At 36.9% G+C, this 21,295-nt stretch overlaps 2 pseudogenes; one reads left to right on the top strand and one right to left on the bottom strand.

Annotated features, from left to right (window-relative positions):
- The first annotated feature begins 921 nt into the window (after positions 1-921).
- Positions 922-1,686, top strand: LOC146729073 (uncharacterized; annotated as a pseudogene).
- Positions 1,687-19,084: 17,398 nt separating this feature from the next.
- On the bottom strand, positions 19,085-21,054 carry LOC146729074 (uncharacterized; annotated as a pseudogene).
- Between the last annotated feature and the right edge of the window lie 241 nt (positions 21,055-21,295).

Consider the following 21,295-nt stretch of genomic DNA (forward strand, 5'->3'; position numbering starts at 1 on the left):
ACGTAAGCTTCTATAATATCTGACCTCACCGATGCCGTTAAAGTGAATGCCATCGGGGCAGAAAATTGTTGCCGTGTTGCTAAAAACACGCCTATGCTTCCAGAAGTGTCCGTAAGCCAGGCCCCCTAACTCCACCTCTAACGAACGTGTGGCTCAGTTAAACAATATCTTAAAGTTACTTTGAGCTGCTGTGACGCGAGGGAAAACCTGACACACGATAATGACCTTGACGTTCATGCGATCATGCAAATGACGCACCAAGTTAATCAAACGTGACCCTACATTGGATGCAGAAAGTGATGCTAAATCATTTTTACCCAACTGTAAAATAACCACATCTGGGTTGAAATCCTGATCGAAGTGTAAATCGAAACGCGTATCTTTTCCACCGTACGCCCTCCGACACCATGTAGTTTTATTTCTGCCGAATTACTCAAATTGAACGAAAGCGGCAAAGCGCGTATACTTGACATGGACGTACTCAATTGCGCCACAAAGAATGACCCAAAATTAAAACTTTAGGCTTCATGATGACTTAAACAAACGTGTGAAAGAATGCCTGAAACCTCAACGGCGGAACGATAACCCCATGTAAACCAGAACTTGCCTTAAAATTATCGAAAATACGACTAAAATTGTAGAAGAAACAAACTGCAAGCCGGCAAGTCGACGGTGTAGTTCAAAAGAGGTGGATCAATGTTGCTGCCCCCCCCCCCCCATCTAAGGCACAATTAAACAAGAATGCGCCAGCCATAGAGGGCGCTCTCCAACTGGTATTAAAATACAATTGCATGTATATAAATCTGATTATCTGTCTATAATCTATGCTTTACTGCCATCTCTTCATTTGCCATTTTAATTTCATTGTACAATTTCATAGAACAACACTTACCTCCACGTACGTCTTTAGACAAATTTAGAATGTTTATGTTAACATTAATGAGACTTCGATTGAATTTGTCAGTACAATTTTTAGCCTATGAGTTTTCCATTTCACCTGCTTCAGTGTCAAGAATTATAACTTCTGTTATTAATGTTATGTACATTCGCACAAAACCATTCGTTTTTTGGCCAGATAGGTAGACTTTAAAAATGACTATGCCAATGCAGTTTAAACAACATTGTGGTTCTAGATGTGCAGTAATTATTCACTGTTTTGAGGTGTTTATAGAATGACCATCAATCTGAAAGCACGTGCTGAAACATGGTCTTCCTATAAACACCACAATACAGTCACATTTTTGCTGGGCATTACACCACAGGGTACTGTGTCATTTTTGTCTAGAGCTTGGGGTGGTAGAGTGAGTGACAAACACATTACAGAAAATAGTGGCATTCTTGACAATTTATTACCAGGAGATTTGATACTGGCTGGTCGTGGTTTTAATATCCAGGAGAGTGTTGGTTCTGTTTGTGCAGAACTCAAGATCCCTGCATTTACCCGGGGAAAAAGCCAGTTGTCTGCAGTCGATGTTGAAACAACCAGAAAAATAGCTAATGTAAGAATTCATGTGGAAAGGGTCATTGGAATGGTGCGACAGAAATATACAATACTGGGTAGTACTCTTCCAATCAATTCATATATTTCTAAAGATGACCAGGGTACAACAATGGTAGACAAAATAGCACACGTATGTTGTTCATTAGCAAACCTCTCTGAGTCTGTTGTAGATTTTAATTGAACAATATTCATCCATATTTCACAGGTGCTTACACTTTTTATGTACACTTACATAATAGCAGGCTTTTGTAAATATGAAATAAAATATTTGTCTTGATATCATGTAGCATTATCAGTGTCATAGTTTAAATTCTGGCATTCAGAAAAGAAATTATTGTACACAATAAAAAAAAATGGATAAAAAATAAACATTGGCTGCCTTGTACTGGAAATAAACAAAATATTGCCTAACATTGGAGGCACACTCACTAAAATGCAAATAAATATTGACTGCATCATATTTGGTAATGAAATGTAAATAAATATTGGAGATATAAAAGTATGATACTAGGTGAAAAAATGCAAATAAATATTGACTGTATCATATTTTGTAATGAAATGTAAATAAATATTGGATATATAAAAGAATGATACTGGGTGAAAAAATGCAAATAAATATTGACTACATAACATTGGGAGATGTACTGTTTCATAATGTCAATATGGCTGCATCACACAATCTTTTCTTCCTCCTGTATTCTGGTAGTTTCCTACAGTCAGGACAAAACCATTTTCCCTTTGGTATATTTCTAATTTCAACACATTTGAAATGAAACCAGACAAGAGCACATTCTGTGTTGTCGCAGGCAACCATGTTGCCATGTTCTTCTTGGTTACAATAACAATACAGATTATCATCATTGCTATTGGACGTAGAGGCTGCACCATCATTGCCGACTTCTTTGTGATTGCTGGTGTAAGATTTTCCCAGAAGTTCTGGCATTATTGCGGTGTAAAATATATGTTTTGAACATTCACAGATTGTTATCCAAAGCTCTTCGTCAAATATTATGCTTTCAATGTGCACGTCCTTCTCAGTCCAAACTACAAAATACCCCTGTTGTAAATTACAAACACCCAACTGAGTCTGGATTTGGTAATAGTAACTGTGATCTTTCACAAGTGTTGCTACGCCATTCTCCTTCTTCAGGTAATCACAGCCATCAAGATTTTCATTTCGTAGATTGAAGGGGCATTGGATTTCTATACAAGATGTACTGCAGCAGTCACAAATGAAAACACCATCTGGGGAAGCTGCAATAAATGGCTGGTCTTGGTAAATTACAAGTCCCCTTCTTTCTATATGCCCATTTTCATGTTGTTGAGACATCACTTCCAAAAAATCACCCAAGGCAGTGTCTTCATGCTCACATCCCCATCTAGTGGTCTCAGTTGAAAACTTTGAAAGCATGGGGTAGCAGATGGATGATATTAGGCTTATCGAAGGGCTGTCTTGGTTGGTTCTGCATACTATTTTGGACTTTGATGAAGTTACTCTGCCTGCTCTAAACTGGAAAAATCTATTTGATTTAGCCTGTTCTCTAGTGTGTGACTCAACATTTTTTATTTGTTGTTCCGTCACTGTTATTTGAACACTTCTCGAGTAACTCTTTATAATTTAAGTTGCTATATTTGACATCATATAATGTTGTTAAAGCTGGTGGGTAACTTTCATCTGCAGTGATGGAATCATTGGAATGTGGCACAAACCCAGCAGCAAATGGCTGAACCAACGAAAGCAGTGAAGGCTTTGACCCAGCTTGATAAAACTCATTGAAAAGTGACTGTAGTTCTTGAGCTGTTGGTTGTGGTATGTTGTTAAGTGTAGCCAGTGTTGTTTTTGGAGCCAGGGGAGTTTGCGTCTGTAATGCCATGTCCAACTGTTTCCTTTTTGTTTTGGCTGGTGTAAAGTCTATATCATTCATTTTCTTGTATGTCAAAGATTTCAAAGATGATGGTAGAAGCCAATATGCCTTTTCATCAGTCACTGTTTTGGAGTCTCGAATCCTAACAGTAGCGTCCACTGCAATCAGAACTGCAGCCACATGAGTGCAGGTTTCCTCAAGACCAGCCATGCAGTTACAGTGAGCACAGAGAACACTACCATTTTGTTTTGCTATCATCCAGGGCTGTAGGGGCTTCTCACTCATTCTCTGAGAATGCATGACCTGTGTAAAAAAATAAATACGAGGTAAGATGTACAACAATTGTAATGTATGGTTATAGTTAATAGTAAACACACCAGACTGAGACCGAGATTTTAAACAGACAAATATCTCTTGCTCTCGCCCAACCGGAAACAAATTGGTTGTAGGCTTCAAAACCTTTATAACACTTTAAGTCATCCAGTGTGTAAGGGCTAGGATTGAAAACCAGGTAATTCACAATATCTGGATATGTCACGGACGGTAACAAGGCGACGTCTGCAGACCATTTAGTAGCATCAACCACGTAAGGGTCACAGTCCCCAATAGTAGACAGTTTTGCTTCATAACGTAGCTGTTCTGCAACAGAAAGTGTTTCGCGATACAGACAGAGAGCATTTTTAGGTTTCGATTTAGAGCCAGACATGTTTGAAATGAAAGAAGAGGGGGGCAAGGGTTATTTTCGTTCAACGTAATTGCAATATTTTTTTGTTCGTACAACGTAAATAGAAAAAAATAAATTCCGTAATTCTGTAATCACAGGCTAGACGTACAACGTAATCAAATATTTTTTTCGTACACTGTAAAAATGTGTCATTTTTCTCGTACGTACAAAAATTCACATCCAAATAAAAAATCGTAAAGAATAATCCAGGGAAATTACATTTTAGAAACTGTAAAACGACTAGACACAATTCACTACAAAATTGAATGTCAAGACGTAAAAGGCCCTCTAGCCGAATGAAGAGCATTACGAGGGTAATATGCGCATGCGTCTCTTCACACGGCGCAGCAATGGCAGAGAATTTGAGTCGGAGAGCTCTTTGGACCATTCAATGTTCCATTTGTTAACACTGTAAACTGTAAAAACGTTATTTTTTTCTTCGTAAATTGTGAAAAGCCCTTTTTATTTCCCGTAAAACCGTACCAGCTACCCCCCTTGCCTCCCCTCAAAGAAGGAAATGAACAGATACACTAGCAAACAATCAACTCATTCACGCGTACTATTGTTATGATCGCAGATGACGCAATTGTAGGACCTCCAAAATGGCCGACTTCCGTGTTAATGACGTCACGTGAAAGACCTCTATTATTATATGAAAAACGCACGGTACAACTTCAGAATAAAGATGTCGACAATTTCCCATGATGCTTTGCGTATGATATGCCTCTCTCTACAGCCCGGTAGGTGGCGCAGTGTATTGTGAAACGCGAGAATTGCTTCACCTCTAAAACACCATGCTATGATCATTCAGTGTTTTGAACTAAACGACTCATGGCTTAGCAAAGCCGATTTTCAGGATTTATTGGCACATGATGTCATGAATCAGGGAATCTAATGGCCAAAAATAAATCGCCAAATATTGCATCGCACATAAATGATGGCAGCGATTTACTAGACCTATGGCCTGTGAACTCATATGATTTGTGTGATGTGCACATGCACGGTGCGACAAGTAACAATTACCTAACCTACCGGTCCTTCACGACCACAGTTGTCATGATGCATCTCAATAAAATAGCATCTAAAACCAAAATAAGGCCGATATGTGTAAATACTTGGTCTATGCAGCCAGCAATAGTGAAATGGCATTGGCAAAATGATGACCTCAGATGTAGCAATGTCTAGGGGCATGGACATGATTTATAGTACTTTGCCCATTAATGTAATGTTATAGTGTCTACGTCTATGAAGTATGTGATCATGATTAATCTTCATGATCATTTGCGACCATGCCATTGATTATTCGGCATAGGCTACTACACACTGTATAATATTGAGCATGCAAAAATAGCATTTCATTCAACACATTGGCATGGCTGGCTGTATTGTATTCATTTCTTACTTTTTCATGACCATTGTTTGCCCACTACAGTTTTCTTGTGACTTAGGCGGATTTTTACCACATGCAAAAACAGCAAGAGCTGCAATGTGTACATCAGAGTGCCTTCATCATGCTTGTGTTGTTGCTATTGTAGCCATAGCAGGAATGTACATAACTGTCATTTATTAGGCAGAAACTGATAGGGGCCAATTCCTTGTGCTGATGTATACATACACATGTACATCAATGAAAGTTTTGCTGTCGCCAGCAGCCATTTTTGAAATGGTGCCACCGATCAACAGGTTATGCCACTCACCTCAACCTTAAACAATGACATGTGTTGTCATTTGTTAGTAAGGCCAAATTTTATTTTTATGGAAATGAGTTATCTTTTTTCTAAAATGAACAAAGGTTGATATTAATATCATCAAAAAAAATGCTTAAAATGAACACCTTGCAGTAACTTTGCATGACGTGGGACTATAATACTGTTTTGTACAGTTTATTGTTGCTGCATATATACAGACAACAAGATATAATATTTTCGGCAATATGACTACTACCAAATTGGTTGTCGGTGGTGATACTTATCATTTTGATCTCCCGTCAACACTAATGTGCTTTTGCACCCCGAGTCGTTTCATGCATATCATACCAGATTTAATCATGACACTCTAATTTATCTCATTATAATGTAAATGTGCATAACCTGTGTTGATTTTCATTGAGAGGATGCTTGAATGCACGGTAGTGCTTTCAGCAACCTCTCACCAGTTATTTACAATGTGCCTCAAGATTTAATGATGGAAAGTCCATTCATTTCCAAAGCAATATCTAATTCACCAATGTTCTTCCTGTTGAACATTCCTCTACTCAACACCTTACTCAAATCATGCATTACCTTTATATAATCCTTACCACTACCACCACATTTTTTTTTCTTCCAGGCGAGAAAATTCAACCATCACCTGTATCTTCTATTGGTTAAACTTTTCAATATTCTTACTCGAATGTTTTTTTGTAAACTTGTTGGTTAAAATAAAAAATAAAAACATTATTATCTCCTTGTTCATTACAGACGATTATTTTATTCACACTATTTGTACATGGTTGTCTTCCAACTAGTTATGCTAGTAATGTCTAATAGCAACTGGCCAAATTACAATCGAGTGGTGGGTGGGTCACAGTCAAGTACAAATAAGCCATTCACTGCCAAGGAACAAATATAATCATTCCGATCAAGTACTTTAACCTCCCCCTCTTGACTCAAATGACATCACCTACTTTCTATACCATACAACACCAAATTCACATAATTGCTCATACATGTATACATTGTCACAGCAAAATCAATTCCATATATTTACCAATGGCTCAAGCAAATCATTTGCCCATATTAACTATAGCCTTTTTTGTAATATATCTAATACGTGGGTCTTGTGTTTCAATTACATAACGTTAGTTCAAGAATGTCAGCTTCTATTATTTGAACACTTCGGGGAAAACACAATCCCAAGGTAACCTTTATATTACGCTGGTCCTGCTAACTCTGGATCGTCAATCATAACAAACAAATTACTATTTATAACGTTGCGTACAAATTATTCTAATGGCGAGAAGTAGCCTGCGTGTAGCTTTATCTCGCCTGGGTTACAGTGAAGCGGCAAATCGATTGCATTTGAAGTTGCTGTTTAGATGAAAAACGGTTTGGCACTGTCGAATCAGATAACTTGAAAACCATAGTAATTGTCATCTCTCCTTTGGTTGCGTTGATGCAAGAGCAAATATCAAAGCTGCAGAAACTTAGACTGTAGGCGTGTTATTATTTTCTTGCAAAAACGAACACTATACCAGACGACGCCCAGCAAGGTAACTTCAACTCTGTATTCGGCAGTCCGGAAACCATTATAGCTCACATAAAACTGTTACTCTCCAAAGAATATAAATCCAGAATTGGTGCTATATTTATAGATGAAAGTTATTGTATTGTATTGTAAAATGGTAGAATGTTGTTGTTTTTTTATTCTCGTCGAAGCTTTTATTATAAACATCATTTGAATTCCCCGCATGTGTAGTTTCCTGTTGATAACATGTGTGAATACGTCTCAATGTTTATAAATAAAGCAGACCTCGTTCATACTCTCTTCAGAACGTTATGAATCAACTTTTTTTTCTGCATTGCTTATTCTCCATCAAATAAATGAGGACTCATGTTATAGTAATATTTAAAATAATACAGTTGTGGCGATAATAATAAAAAAAATGTTTAAAAAAAAAATAGAAATGGTAGGATGATTTTTTCAATGCAAAAAAAAAACAAAATGAAATAAATTGCCACAGCTGGACCAGTCTATTAAAATACCTGTTTTTTAATTATTAATATTATACCTCTGTCACCGTAACGCCATAGGTTACCAATATGACAACATCTTCGTCCGCTGTTGTTAGATTATATATCTGAGTGCCAACATTATTCTTTAGCACATGATTAGGATTATACTGGTATTATCTGTCTTTTCTTCCGTTAAAAACAAGGCCCTTCCCTTGCTGTTCTGTGTCACTAGTTTTCGGTATTCTTGAGGATAGTTCGTACTTTATTTAGGGAAGCACGACACACAGTTTTCGTATTGAAATATTGTTCAATTTTAGCTTCAACACACGCTTCATTTCTAAACAGACTTCTGTTTTACCATTTGCTTTGAATAATTTTACCGGAGCTGTGGCCTGGACGTCTTTACAGCAAACTACACATACCTTAGGAGTAGTTCGAGTCGATATTTTTTTTACGTTCTTTTGATCGGTGTGGTCGGCGCTAAGGTTAGCATCGGCTCCATACTCGTGACCGGTATCGCAATAAACTCAACTTTCTATAAGACTACGATGTCTACATACAGTGTCTACATGTCACTAATGGCAAATAAACTAAACTAAAAACTACTACACTTCTTGAAAGAAATGGAAACTACATTTTGCTCGGATGTTTAAAACCTGCAGACGAATATGGAAATGGTTGACAAGTTGTCCTTTAACGCGACCCACAATGTTTACCTCATTATGCAGCGGGCACCCCCCACTCCTTTTTCTGTATCCGTTCAGTGATGTCACTGCATATCATGAATAAATAATAGCAACATATCAGCTTTAAAGGGCTGCAGTCGTCGTGTCGCATCCTGTTCGATATGGGACTCATAGCGACGTATACAACGCTTTTAAAATACATTGTCTATTACCTGAAATTCGAACATACGCTGCGCAACGACTACCGCGCTTTAAATAAGACCAGTCTGTGGTGGTTTTGCGTTCCCCACACCTTTCGCAAAACTGTATTTTTTTCATTTTTTTAAAAATCATCACAGCTGAGCCAGTCTAAATGTACATGTGTATGTACTAAATGTGAACAATAACAGACAGAGCATATCCATATTTTGCAGCTAAGCAAGTGGTGAGTGTTTATGTAAATAAACGTAACTAACTTTCTTCAGTATTTATTTTATTTTATAATATTTCACAATAACACTAATATTTATATTTACTATGTATTAATTTACAAAAAATTACAGATCTATTTATTTATTTTCAAGAATTCGAATGTCCAACAGTGATAAATGATATAGATAATGGTGATGCATCAGCAACTGGACCTTCTTTTATTAGTACTGGTATGTATACTGTTGTAGATATCACACGCAAGTCTTGCATCCTTTGGCTTTCCTGCATCTCAATATGATGTGTACATCCATTTAATGAATACCTCATTCTGAATATAGTAGCCTATACTTGGTACTCAAAGATGAAATTAGATAAAATTTTAAGTATCATTTTTACAATTTTATTTCTCGAGCATGAATGTAGTGATGGTGAATCAAACCCTGGTCAAAATAGCTGTGAGGCAGAGGCAAAGCATGGTCAGTCGGGGTCAAAGTGCAGAGCTGCCAGCAGTGATAGTGAACCTCAATGCCCAGCCCAGTCACCTGAACAAGCAAACATGATGTTAAGTGAAATATTCCCTTGTGTAGATGAAGATAAGATAACTGTAATTCTGTTAGCAAAAGTGACAGAGATTGTCAATCCAATCTGAAGGATAAATTTAGCCATGAGTGGATCTTTTCACAAAACAGCTTCTGTCCTAAAACTGGTATTTGGTGGCTGGTCTATGTAGAAGGACAGGGAATGTTCTGTCTTTTGTGCAGAAAACACAAATGTGTCAACCTAAAGAATAGAAATGAAGTGTTCAACAGTGTGCCTTCGGTTAGATATAAAAAAAAATCACCTGTGCAGATCACCAGACAGCTGTAACAACTGAACTATTCAGCAGAGTATCTAATTTTCAACAGAAGTTGAATGAGAAAAAAAGAGTGAAAGTAGATGTTCTGGAAAAAGTCTTCACAGCTCTTTATTGGCTAGCAAAAGAAAGTGTGGCCAACAGAAAAGCTCTATCCCTCATACAACTAATTGAGAAGCTGGGTGCCTCTGATTTAAAATATTTTACTTATAGTGCTCCTGCTTCAGTGAGAGAAATGTTTCTTGCAATTGCACAGGTGATAATGGATAGTATACTGAAAATTGTATGTCAAGTTGGTTGCTATGGAATTCTTGTTGATGACATGACTGATATTTCAGTTGTTGAACAGATGATTTAATTTATACAATTCTTCAACCCAATCAAGGGATCAGTGGAGACGGCATTCCTTTTCATTAAGAATGTACTCTCGGAATCTGACTCAGCTGATGCCAATACACTATGTGCTTGCCTTTGTAATAAGTTAGAAGAATTAAATCTTGATGTGAAAAAAATGAAAGGTATGGTTTCAGATGGAGCGAGTGTGATGTTGGGCAAAAAAAGTGGATTAGCTGCAAAACTGAAGGCTATTAATTCTCATATAGTGTTTGTTCATTGTGTGTGCCATCGTTTGGCACTCGCATGCACTGATACTATTGTAAGTCTGAAATATATTCAAGAGGTTGAATTGATAGTCACCCAGCTATGGAAGATGTTTGAAAATTCACCAAAGAAGATGGCTCAGTTTCTAAAGACACAAGAAGAATTACATGCCATAAAATTATCTAGTGTAGAGTCACGCTCCACAATAAAACAAAAACTAAAGAAAGCCTGCAAGAGTTTGTATTTGAGGGTTATATAGCAATTCTGTATACTTCTGATAAACTCAAAAAGATCCTACAGCATATGGCTTGCTGAAAAAGATGAAGAACATTAGATTTCTTGGAACTGTATATATGTTGCACTCTGTCTTGCCTATTTTCTCAGAACTGAGCAAAACATTCCAGTATGGTATTTTATATTTTGCTGCTATAACTCCAACTGTAACCAGAACAAAGGACAGATTATTTAGTATCCTGGAGGATTTGTTACCACTTGTATCCCTAAAGAAAGACCTGTCCTCTGGTGGTAGGTTGGAACTGGTTTGTCAAGAAATAAAATATACAGAAATCTAGATAACTCACCTGCATACTAAATTAAGAAATTACATCACAGCACTTGCCCAAAATATTGACAACAGGCTACAATCAGCACTTCCAGTACTTCAGAGCTTTTCTATCTTTGATCCAACAGCATTGCCATCTGTAAGAAGTCCAGGTTTCCAGGACTACAGTCTGGAGGCTATCAATGTTTTGCCCAAGCAGTTTTTGTCTGACAAAGATTTTGATGTCAAGTCAAAGCAGTTATTGGCTGAGTGGAACAAATTTAAATATGACATGGATGTATGGAAGCAAGATTTGCCAGGGAAGCTGCCTCACCAAACACCAACTGAATGGTGTGCTGTAAAGCTGTTATCTATGAGACATTCCTATAACTACACTGAATTATCCATGCGAATTATGCGAGGCATTTTTGTCAATCCCAGTTTCCAATTCTTGGCCAGAAAGGGGGGCAAGCAGAGGTGGCTTGATCAAAACCAGAATGCGGAGTAGAATGAATGAGGATTTGCTTCAGGCTTTGATGCAGATATCTATAAATGGTCCCCCAATTTTCTCAGATGATTGTAATGCCATAATTAAAGCAGCTGTTGGAAATTGGATGTCAGTAAAACAACGAAGGAAGCTACCCATCCATGACAATGAGGATCCTGAAAGAAGAAGAGAAATTCTCAAAGCAGTGGAGGTTTTGAAGCTTTTGTATGAAGAAATCAAATGTGATAGTGAAAGTGATTAAATAACTTGTATACAGAGTAAGATTGGTAGTTTAGTTATTTGTCTATATAGCATATGAATTATAAATGACATCTCATACTTACCCTATGTTGTTACAAAAAAGGGAAAAGCCATCATTTGTTGATAACAAATTGTTAAGCCAGTGTTGATTTTTTTCTTCTCAGCTATCACACCATTTACACTTCCATTCACTAAATCGTCTACGGCGAGAAGGGGGAACCCCCTCTCATACTCGTGCACTCTTCCATGTGCCTTCGGGCACGTGCCGGGCCTACGGCCATGCCAGCTCTCCTGTGTTTTTTTAATTCTCCCCCTGTTCATTTTCGTAGTGACAACCCTGATATGGTCTATATCATCCCTTGTCATGCTAACTATATCTTCATCAGTTATGCCTTCACTTGGAAAAAAAATAGCATGATTCAATGTGTATATCAAATAGAATTTTCTTTAAAACCCACATAATCTGCTTCTTCTCTTTTTTGGTATTGGGTTCTTATTAACTGTACCACACACGCTGGTATGACTTTCCTAACACCTTTACCGATTCGCTATTTTTTGTATATTATTTTTTTAAATATGTATAACAAAAATCTATATATATATATAAATATTTTCAACTCAATCAATCTCCAGATTTGTTAATGGTCACGCTGTTTTGGTGAAATAAAGCATCATTTTTTAAATAACTAAAATCATTTTGTTCAGGGAACTTTTTTTTACTTTATTTTTGTGCCAGACGACAGACTTGAATGTCAATGTTGCATAATTAACCCTTTGAATGCCATAAGTTCCATTACCTAGTTAATAAAAATATGATAAATTGATATAAATTCCTATCACCACAATATTTTGATCGAATGAATGTCTCCACTCTGGCATGGTATAGTAGCACCACTTAGCATTCACATGGTTAACAACAAGATAGCCTTCCCAGTTTATTCAATTGTGCTGTCAGCACAATGATTATTCATTGTATTATGTGAGCTATGTTTTGACCCCCCTTAGGAAATTGTCAATAAAGTGTTTGGTGAAACAAAACATATTACATGTTCTCACACGATATATAAAATTATTTATGAACAGTTAAAGCAGAACATCTTGAGAAGTTGACATTATCAAATAAGTGAAAATCAAATTTTGTAGCAGCATAAATAAACTTCACTTGTGATTTTTTGTAAATGACCTCTTCAGGCAATTAAAATGTCAAAATCATAGTAATATTCAAAGTACAACCTGTAGAAAAAATTATGTTGTCATGCTTGAACTGATCCCCTCATATCCTCATCAACTTTTCTTTGAAGTGTAGCTGTCATCCTATTCATGGCCCACTTCTTTGACTTGTCCATGTATTGCTTTTTAACAATCCACTGCCATGCAGCAGTCCACTGAAGATTCTTGCTGTTCAAGGCCAACGTTGTTGTGGTTCAGTGAAGTAAGCTGGGTTCTGGCAATCATCTGGTCATAGTCAAATTCCTGCCTTTTGAGGCAGTACTTTAACATCGTGATGTCGTATGTTTCGAGCTGCCCTGTATGGCAAAGTGAGATAATTCAAGTCCCGTAGTACCAACTTGTTTAGTGTGACAGTTTCCAGTGCTTTGTGCTGGGCTTCCTGATTTCAGCCATTTCTTTCTTTCTTCACACATTGGGATTTGTGGGTGTGAGCAACTTGTGACATTTATGCCAGGGAATCCGTGCTGGTTACATGTGTGGTAGAAGTTACTTCCATCTTTCAACAAGTAAATCTGGATCTTCTTCGCAATGGCGAGCAGACCATCATAGATGGCTGGCAATAGCTTTTATCCATGGCAGCATTTCTTCACATTCTTTCTTATTAGCAGATGTGGTTAATTTTTTAGATACTTTTGCTGAAGTGTCATACATCAAATTAGTGTTGGATTTCAGGATATTCGTGAACGTATCATTGAACGTATCTGCACGTGCCTGTCAGTTGCTAATGTGGCAACTGGTATTGGTATGGGAACTTCCTTCATCCTTCTAGGGATATCTTGCACCCTTGTTCTTGTTCTATCCTGTTCTTCCTTTATACTTTGCGGAAGCTTCATCTTGATGTTGTTGGAAGTAAATATTTTCTCTGGTTGACGTAAAATGTACGTTTGGAAAAAACACTGTAAATTGAGAAAGCCGACAAGTTCCTAATTTGTGCAATAAAGTATAGCTGCTGAGGCAAGGACATCAGTTACAGGCATCTGACCAATAACAGGATGAGAAAGCCACTGAAGGATGGAGAAAAGTGGGATACATTGATTACTTTCATTGTTTCTTCAGAACATGAGGGTTGCCCACAACTAGAACAGCAAATAAACGAGAAAGGAATGTCGAGTGCAGACTCGTGTACAAATAAACTTCTTTTCATCAACAAGTGTCTGTGACAGCTCATCTCTTGTAGTCTCGTCTTCTATTTCACTGTCAGACTCTGGAACATATAATTCATCTTTTTCTTGCAATTGAGACTCGTGAGAAAGCTCAAGATTTCATAGATATGCCAAGACCAACCAATAGATTGTCTTCAACCTGTTCTGCACATGATTGTGAGACTGTTGCTGGAGAAACATAATGTACTGAGTCTTCCTCTTTCTTTTTTACATATGTATAATGAATGAGAACCGTCACTATTACCACATTTTTGACATGCATATATATATATATATATATATATATATATATATATATATTCATAATCTGAAGCTAGATTAACCTGACAAGCCATGTCACAACATTCAGGTATAACCTAAATAATATATTAACCATTTGCCAAAGTTATTCTTCCTGCAATTTTCTTGCCCATATCACAACTATTGTGGTTTTATTATTTTGTTACAAACAATACTACGTATTCAATTAATTGAGCTAAAAATAGAGAATTAAAGATATCACTACAAAAAGACATATCAAGTATCCTGGTAACTGGCTTGGTGTATTTTTAAGGAGAAGTCAAAAATAGAATAGTTGACCTATAAGAATAGCTCTGCTCTGTTATCAGAAAGAATTGCATTTTGACCCAAGATCCCAGAAAAATCAGTCTTTTTAGGGGGTTAAAAACCGTGGGTGAATTGAAAACAAAATTGCACAGGAAAAAAATCGTGATGAAATCTTAAGGGGAAAACAATTAACAAAGTTAAATTACAAAATGTTATCGTGGAAAAAATTAACATAGAACTAAAAAAGTTTGCACAATTTTTCTGCCATCACCCCACTCACAGCTCTTAATGATCCTTAGAGGTTACACTACAACCGAGCTATCAACATATGGTTTATTCTTGGTGGCTTTGATCCTTAAATTTTAAAGAAGAACACTGTGACAGGATATTCTTATCATGTGCAACATAAGGCACATAGAGCCTGGATACAAGCATCCCTAAATTTTGGTGTCAAATCCTTGGTTTAAACATGGATATCCTTTGAAAGGGTTTGTGTTTGTGTTTCCTTTAAACAGGAACCAATTAGCTGAATCCATAAGAAACTGAAAAATTACAATATTACATATCGGTGTAATGCAGTTTTATAATGATGAAAGGTCAAGGGAAAAGTTGTACACTCGTGGTCTTGAAGACATGACATGTCATAGCCTCTGCTCAGAAAACAATTTAAATCTGATATTAGACTGGGTTTGTGTCAGAGTGAATTTATCCATTATGAGCTGTACTAAAGTTCCTTTATTATTTGTTCAGATTTGGTGTGGGACAATTTTAGGGGGATGGGGTAAAAGAAATATAAATTGTCTTAGAAAAGCCAAATAAATAACTTGATCAACAATGTGCACTTGTAAACAATTATTACCTGTCTCTGTACCAACTTTGAACAAAACAGGATGACACATATTTGAGGACAAAAATAGCCACCAAGCAGTAAAAATACATAAGACATAAAAAATTGCCAAAAAAAATTGCAGTTTACACTGTGCTATTTTAAACATGTCTAGAATGAACTAATTTCCCAGTCTGTCTCCACTCCACAAAGTTGTCAAATTAATATGCACGGGATTCTGTACAAAGAATATCAAGAATGTGCATAATGCCAGAGTACTTGTGTTTTCAATGTCATTAAAATTTAACCAGGGATATGCAGAGTTTCACTTAACCAAATGGCTGCCAAGAAATAAAAAATTACTTTTCAGAAAAATACAAAAAATTAATACATTTAGAATTGCATAACAAAAATAATCAGCAGAGGTAGTGATCATGTAATAAGTGTAAGTCAAATTTACTTTGAACTGGATTGTTCTCCCCAGACAATTGTCTCAGGTTGGCGGCTAATTAACATATTGTATTTTTTTAAATCAAGATTTACTGTATACAGAGAAACACGTTAGATAATTAAAACTGGATATATTGACAAAAATATATTAGTTAATATTGTTAACTGTTTACAATTATATACAATAATATCTGGAGTTTTGAAAAGCATTAAAATTGAGGATTACGTAAATTTGACCCCCACCCTTCTTAATCTTTTGTTGCTGCTTAATAGGTTCGCGCGTGTGCTGGTAATTTGCATATTGTATTGTCAACATTAGAAAAAACATGGCCGCCGTTAAAGTTGTCTCTAAAATATTATAAAAATGTATTGATGTGCTTATTTCAATGACCTATGTTAAAATCTTCCCACCTAAGTTGAAAGCGTGAAAATTTCGCTTTATTTCTCGCTCCTTCTTCCGAAAATGATTCCACATTTAACAGCTTAGGGAGCTTCCCTGGCCCAACTATCGGACGCTTATCTGAAATTCACAAATTACGGGCAAATAACGACGGGCATTATGGCAAACACGGTATCACACAAAAGCAAAAACACTCTTCTTTCGAAATAACACCGTTTTTTTCCTCAGTGTCTAACGGTGGAAAGTCGGGAGAACGATTACCGTGACGTTGTACTTGCCCATTTGTCGGACATCTTGCCCAAACATCGGACGCTGTTTTTATTCGCCAATATTTGCTACTATTCTGCCGTTTTGAACAAGCGCACGCTCAAATATAATTCTGGGACACCAACTCTCACAAAGTCACACGCAATTTGCATCTACGGTCATTACAACCTCGTTCTAGGGCTCTATTTTTTAAAGACGAAAATAACAGTTTTAAATAAAATCGTTCAGCTAACAGACTAAATTATAATAATATGTACATTGTGTATGACAGAATAATATTAATTACTGTCGAATAAAAACAGCATCCGATGTTCGGGCCAACAAATAGGCAAGTACAACGTCACGGTACATCAGCTCATGGTACGAAAAAATACTTGTGCAACCTTGTTCAAGGACAGTTATTTCAGACTGACTCTTTAGCACCCATTGACACCTGTTAAAATTGACCATTTTGGGTATGGACAAACAAACGTTATTCAAATTATTTTGTAATCAATTTGGTCTCTTGGGCAAGGGTGAAGTCTGATATTCACCAGTTTGAAAAAAAAATCTTTCTATCAAAAGTTCTGTTAAATACAGACATCAAGATGATAAGATTAATTTTTTATTAGCAAGAGAATTTGAGATACAGATTTTTCATCCAATTGGTACTCATTTATATCATTTCAGGAAGTCTCCTTGTGTATTTATTTGATAATTCAATGTATTTAGTACTTGCCATTTAAAACCACACTCACACACGCTAAAACATTAGTTTACGCAATACTACAACGGGTTGAAGAATAGTCAATGACAGATTCTTTAACCTCCTGTAGTAGCGTGTCAATTAATGGTTATTGTCTATGTATATTCTATATTTTTTAAAACTGATTTTTCTTCCAACATTTGAAATGGGCACATACGCATTGTTTTTGTACAGGGAAGGAGTTCATGATAGTGGGAAGGTTATGTTCCATATTTGGGTGCACTCACACACTTTCACTCACACATACAAGAACACAATTGCTGACATCAAATTTATTTATTAATGATTTACTAATGGTTATTGTTCTATGGATAAACTTTAATTTTCAAAACTGATTTTTCTTCCGTTAATTCTATAATTTCAGAAATAATTGTTTTTGTTTCCTGAATCTCTGATGCAGGGTCCAGAGTCAGTGTATACGTTGCCGGCAGGACAACCCGTCCTCCTTCACTGTGTACAGGTGGCCATGGAGGGTAGCTTGGTACAGGATTACCTGTAACACAACTGAACATAACAATTTGTTAATGTATATTCATGTAAATACCACTGCAATTGTGGTGATATGTTTATTGAATCGTCTATGTTGATATTAGAGTTGACTTTCACTTAATTTATCTATCACAATCACACTTGATCTCATTTTATCATTGTTAGGCAATTTAAATTTAATTACCATGTTATATACAATGCCAAGTGCTGTTTTAAGCATGTTGATAGTGCTTTACTGAGTATCATGGGGACATGGCCCATTGGCAAACCTGCCACCTGCCAAAGTTGCAGTTGTCTCTTCTCTTCAGTTATTATGTTATGATACTTAGATGGTATAGTATCAATCCTTGGTACCCATACCATCATGGCATCCTTATCTTTCTTATTGCCATATTCTTGAACCACATCCAGCTGTAATGTATTTGGTGCCCTGACCTGGTAAACATGGTACCTTCAACAAGTAAATATAAACAATTACAAAATCAATTCTGTTATTCTGTCAAATATATTGTAAAATATATGTGCAGCTTATTAACAGTGATCTTATGTGTCCCAGTTGGTTTAAATAAAGTTGGCTGTAGATTTTGGAAGTGATGTAACTTACCCTTTTATAACAGCATTTTCAATAACTATCTTAGACATCTTAATGGTGTTATGACTATGTGAAGATCTGATGAACAGGCACATTAATGTTAGTAAGCCACATATATCATGTAAAATATCAGTCATGTACATTATAACATTAATTATCAATCTACAGTATTATATTGCATTTTTTGAATAGGGAGATTACAGATAAACACACTACCAAGGATGGGATAGATTCAACCAAATATGATATTGTTATTATAAAATGCTAAGTATGAGATTGCATGTAACCAAATTACAAGTAATTTTAAGTTTTTTTAAATAATAATGTGATCAGGCAAAAGAACTGGTTTAAACCAGGGGAAACACCGTGATCAGTTTCCATTAAAGAATAAAAAATTACATTACACCTTATTGCCTGAGTGCAATGGCAATAAGTACACATTATATATACCTACCTATTACATTACTCATTTCATCAGGAGGTTAATGCAGTATAATAATAATCAAACAGAAAAAAACGCATGCGTTTAGTGACTAGACAGACACATGTTAAAACATTCAAATACACTCATGACATATAAAAGCTGAATTTCCTTCCAGAGCGCTTGTATCATGTGTGAGTGGAATGCATGACACATGCATCCACCCATCACAACCTCCTTCATCTTCCTGACACTGAACCCAAATTTGTTCTTTACTGTCCTCCCATGATTGCAGACAAATGGTACATAATGCGTCACTACCCTCTTCTACCACTTTACTATTAATTCGTTGTCGCTTGTTCTGCTCGCGCTTCGCTGCCTTTGCTCGCTTCATACGTTCTATTTCCTCCTTCTCCAACTCCCGCTGTCTCTTTTTTTCTGCTCTATCTTGTCTCTTTTTTTCCGCAGCTTCTACCTTCATCTGTTTTTGAACTGCTTGTTCTTTTAAACGCTGTTGTTTACTGGCTACATCTCTAAGGAATTGGAGGTGCTCTTCTTGTTGAATTTTTAGAGCAGTTGGTCCATTCACAAAATTTGGATATTTAGATGTTTTTTTTTCATGGGTGCATTTTTTTTCGCGCTCCAGTAAGTGGATATGTCAGAATACTGGGGAGTGTTGATGCATGTGACTGATGTGGTGGTGAGTGTCCTTGTGATATTGATAGCTGTTCGTGTGATGTTGATGGCTGCGGTGATGTTGATGGCTGTTTGTGTGATGTTGATGGTTGCAGTGGTGTTGATGGCTGTTTGTGTGATGTTGATGGTTGTTTGTGTGGTGTTGATGGCTGTTCGTGTGATGTTAATGGCTGTTCGTGTGATGTTGATGGTTGCGGTGGTGTTGATGGCTGTTCGTGTGATGTTGATGGCTGTGGTGATGTTAATGGCTGTTCGTGTGATGTTGATGGTTGCAGTGATGTTAATGGCTGTTCGTGCTGTTGTAGGTAACACTTCTTCCAAATTCTAAATGATGGACTTCCTGGCAAGTTGTATCCTTCTTCAATGCGCTTCCTATATTTTTCTTTTTCTGGTGTGGTAAAACTACTTTCAATAAATTCCAATAAGGAAGGGTCACTTGGGTGTGGTGTGTTGGTGTTATCTGTGTGTCAGTGTGGTCTTCAGTGTTTTCTGCTGCGAATGTCACTGAAGGCTTGAGGAGCGTGTCGCTTATCTTTGATCTATCAACGGGATAGATCCCGCTTCTCACGAAACCATCCGATATATTTTTGGGGCTGGCGCTTTTCATCCAAGCTTCTTCGTCACTTCTTCTCCAGGGTTGGTTGTCATATATTCCTTTGCAGCATGCTCCCATTTTCTTTTCAGTGGAGAAAAGAAACTCACATCAAGAGGTTGCAGAAAGTGAGAAGCATTTGGGAGCAGTCTGTAAAGCAATATATTATGGTCTCGAGCTACTTTGAATGTCTCCATGTCAATGTGTGACTCGTGACCATCAAACAACAGAGCAACTGGTCTTGTGGGTGGTAAGTTTGGAATGAAGTGGTTGGCAAGCCAAGAATAGAATGCCTCGGAATCCATCCAACCGCTCTCTGTAAAATAGCAAGTTGATCCCTCTGTTGCACCTGCTAATGGGTTCCAGGATTTGGGGGGCTGCTTCATTGGGAAAAGGTAGTATGGTGGGATTGAACTACCAGCTGCATTCACTGTAATAAGAGCAGTTATTTGGCCTCGGTTACTTGACACAATCTGAGGAACAGCAAAATTACTCTTTGCTGGCCCCAGTACCTTGCCAGTCTTCACTCGAAGCGAAAAACCACTCTCATCACAGTTCCAAATACATGACGGTTTATCCAACAAATCATGGTCGGACAAAAACATCATGTAATCCCAGAACCAGGCATCAACTTGCTCCTTCGACACTTTCGCACGCTTCATGTCCAATTTTCTGGTGTTGCGCTTGATGAATTGTCGGTACCATTTGTTGCCGGGTAGATTTGGTGGGTCCATCTTAATAAGAGGAGTTACCTTCTTACTAGTGTCGAGAATCTTTCTGCCATTCCAATAATCCAGTCAGCAACCTGAGTCTCTTCATCTGTAGTAAGAAAAGGGGGTGGTCCACCGTGTTTGTCAAACTGTGTTCTTCCGGAAACACGGTCTCCAAGTGTGGATCTATTTATTTCCCATTTTGCTGCTGCCTTCCTGATCGACATCTTCTTTTCGGTAACATCAATGAAGGCACTCTCTAATGCAGAACTAGACATTTTTGACTTACCGGTACTCTGGAATAACAATAAAAAGTCAGATATTAGGAATGCTCATAACCTTTTTGCTGGGTTTAGTAAAAATTGAAGAAAATACACAGCAAAGTAAACAAAGAAAAAAGGTGAGTTACATCAGAACCAGAAACTAATCTTTTCATTAGCCTAAAAAGTGACCCTTATTGTATAATAAGAGGGTTATCACAAAAATGGCACAACGTATTAGGAGTTAGTTGATACAATTGCTGTCC

This window comes from Saccoglossus kowalevskii, chromosome 22 (genome assembly GCF_978046115.1).
Source record: "Saccoglossus kowalevskii chromosome 22, keSacKowa6.1, whole genome shotgun sequence".
Taxonomy (NCBI): Eukaryota; Metazoa; Hemichordata; class Enteropneusta; family Harrimaniidae; genus Saccoglossus; species Saccoglossus kowalevskii.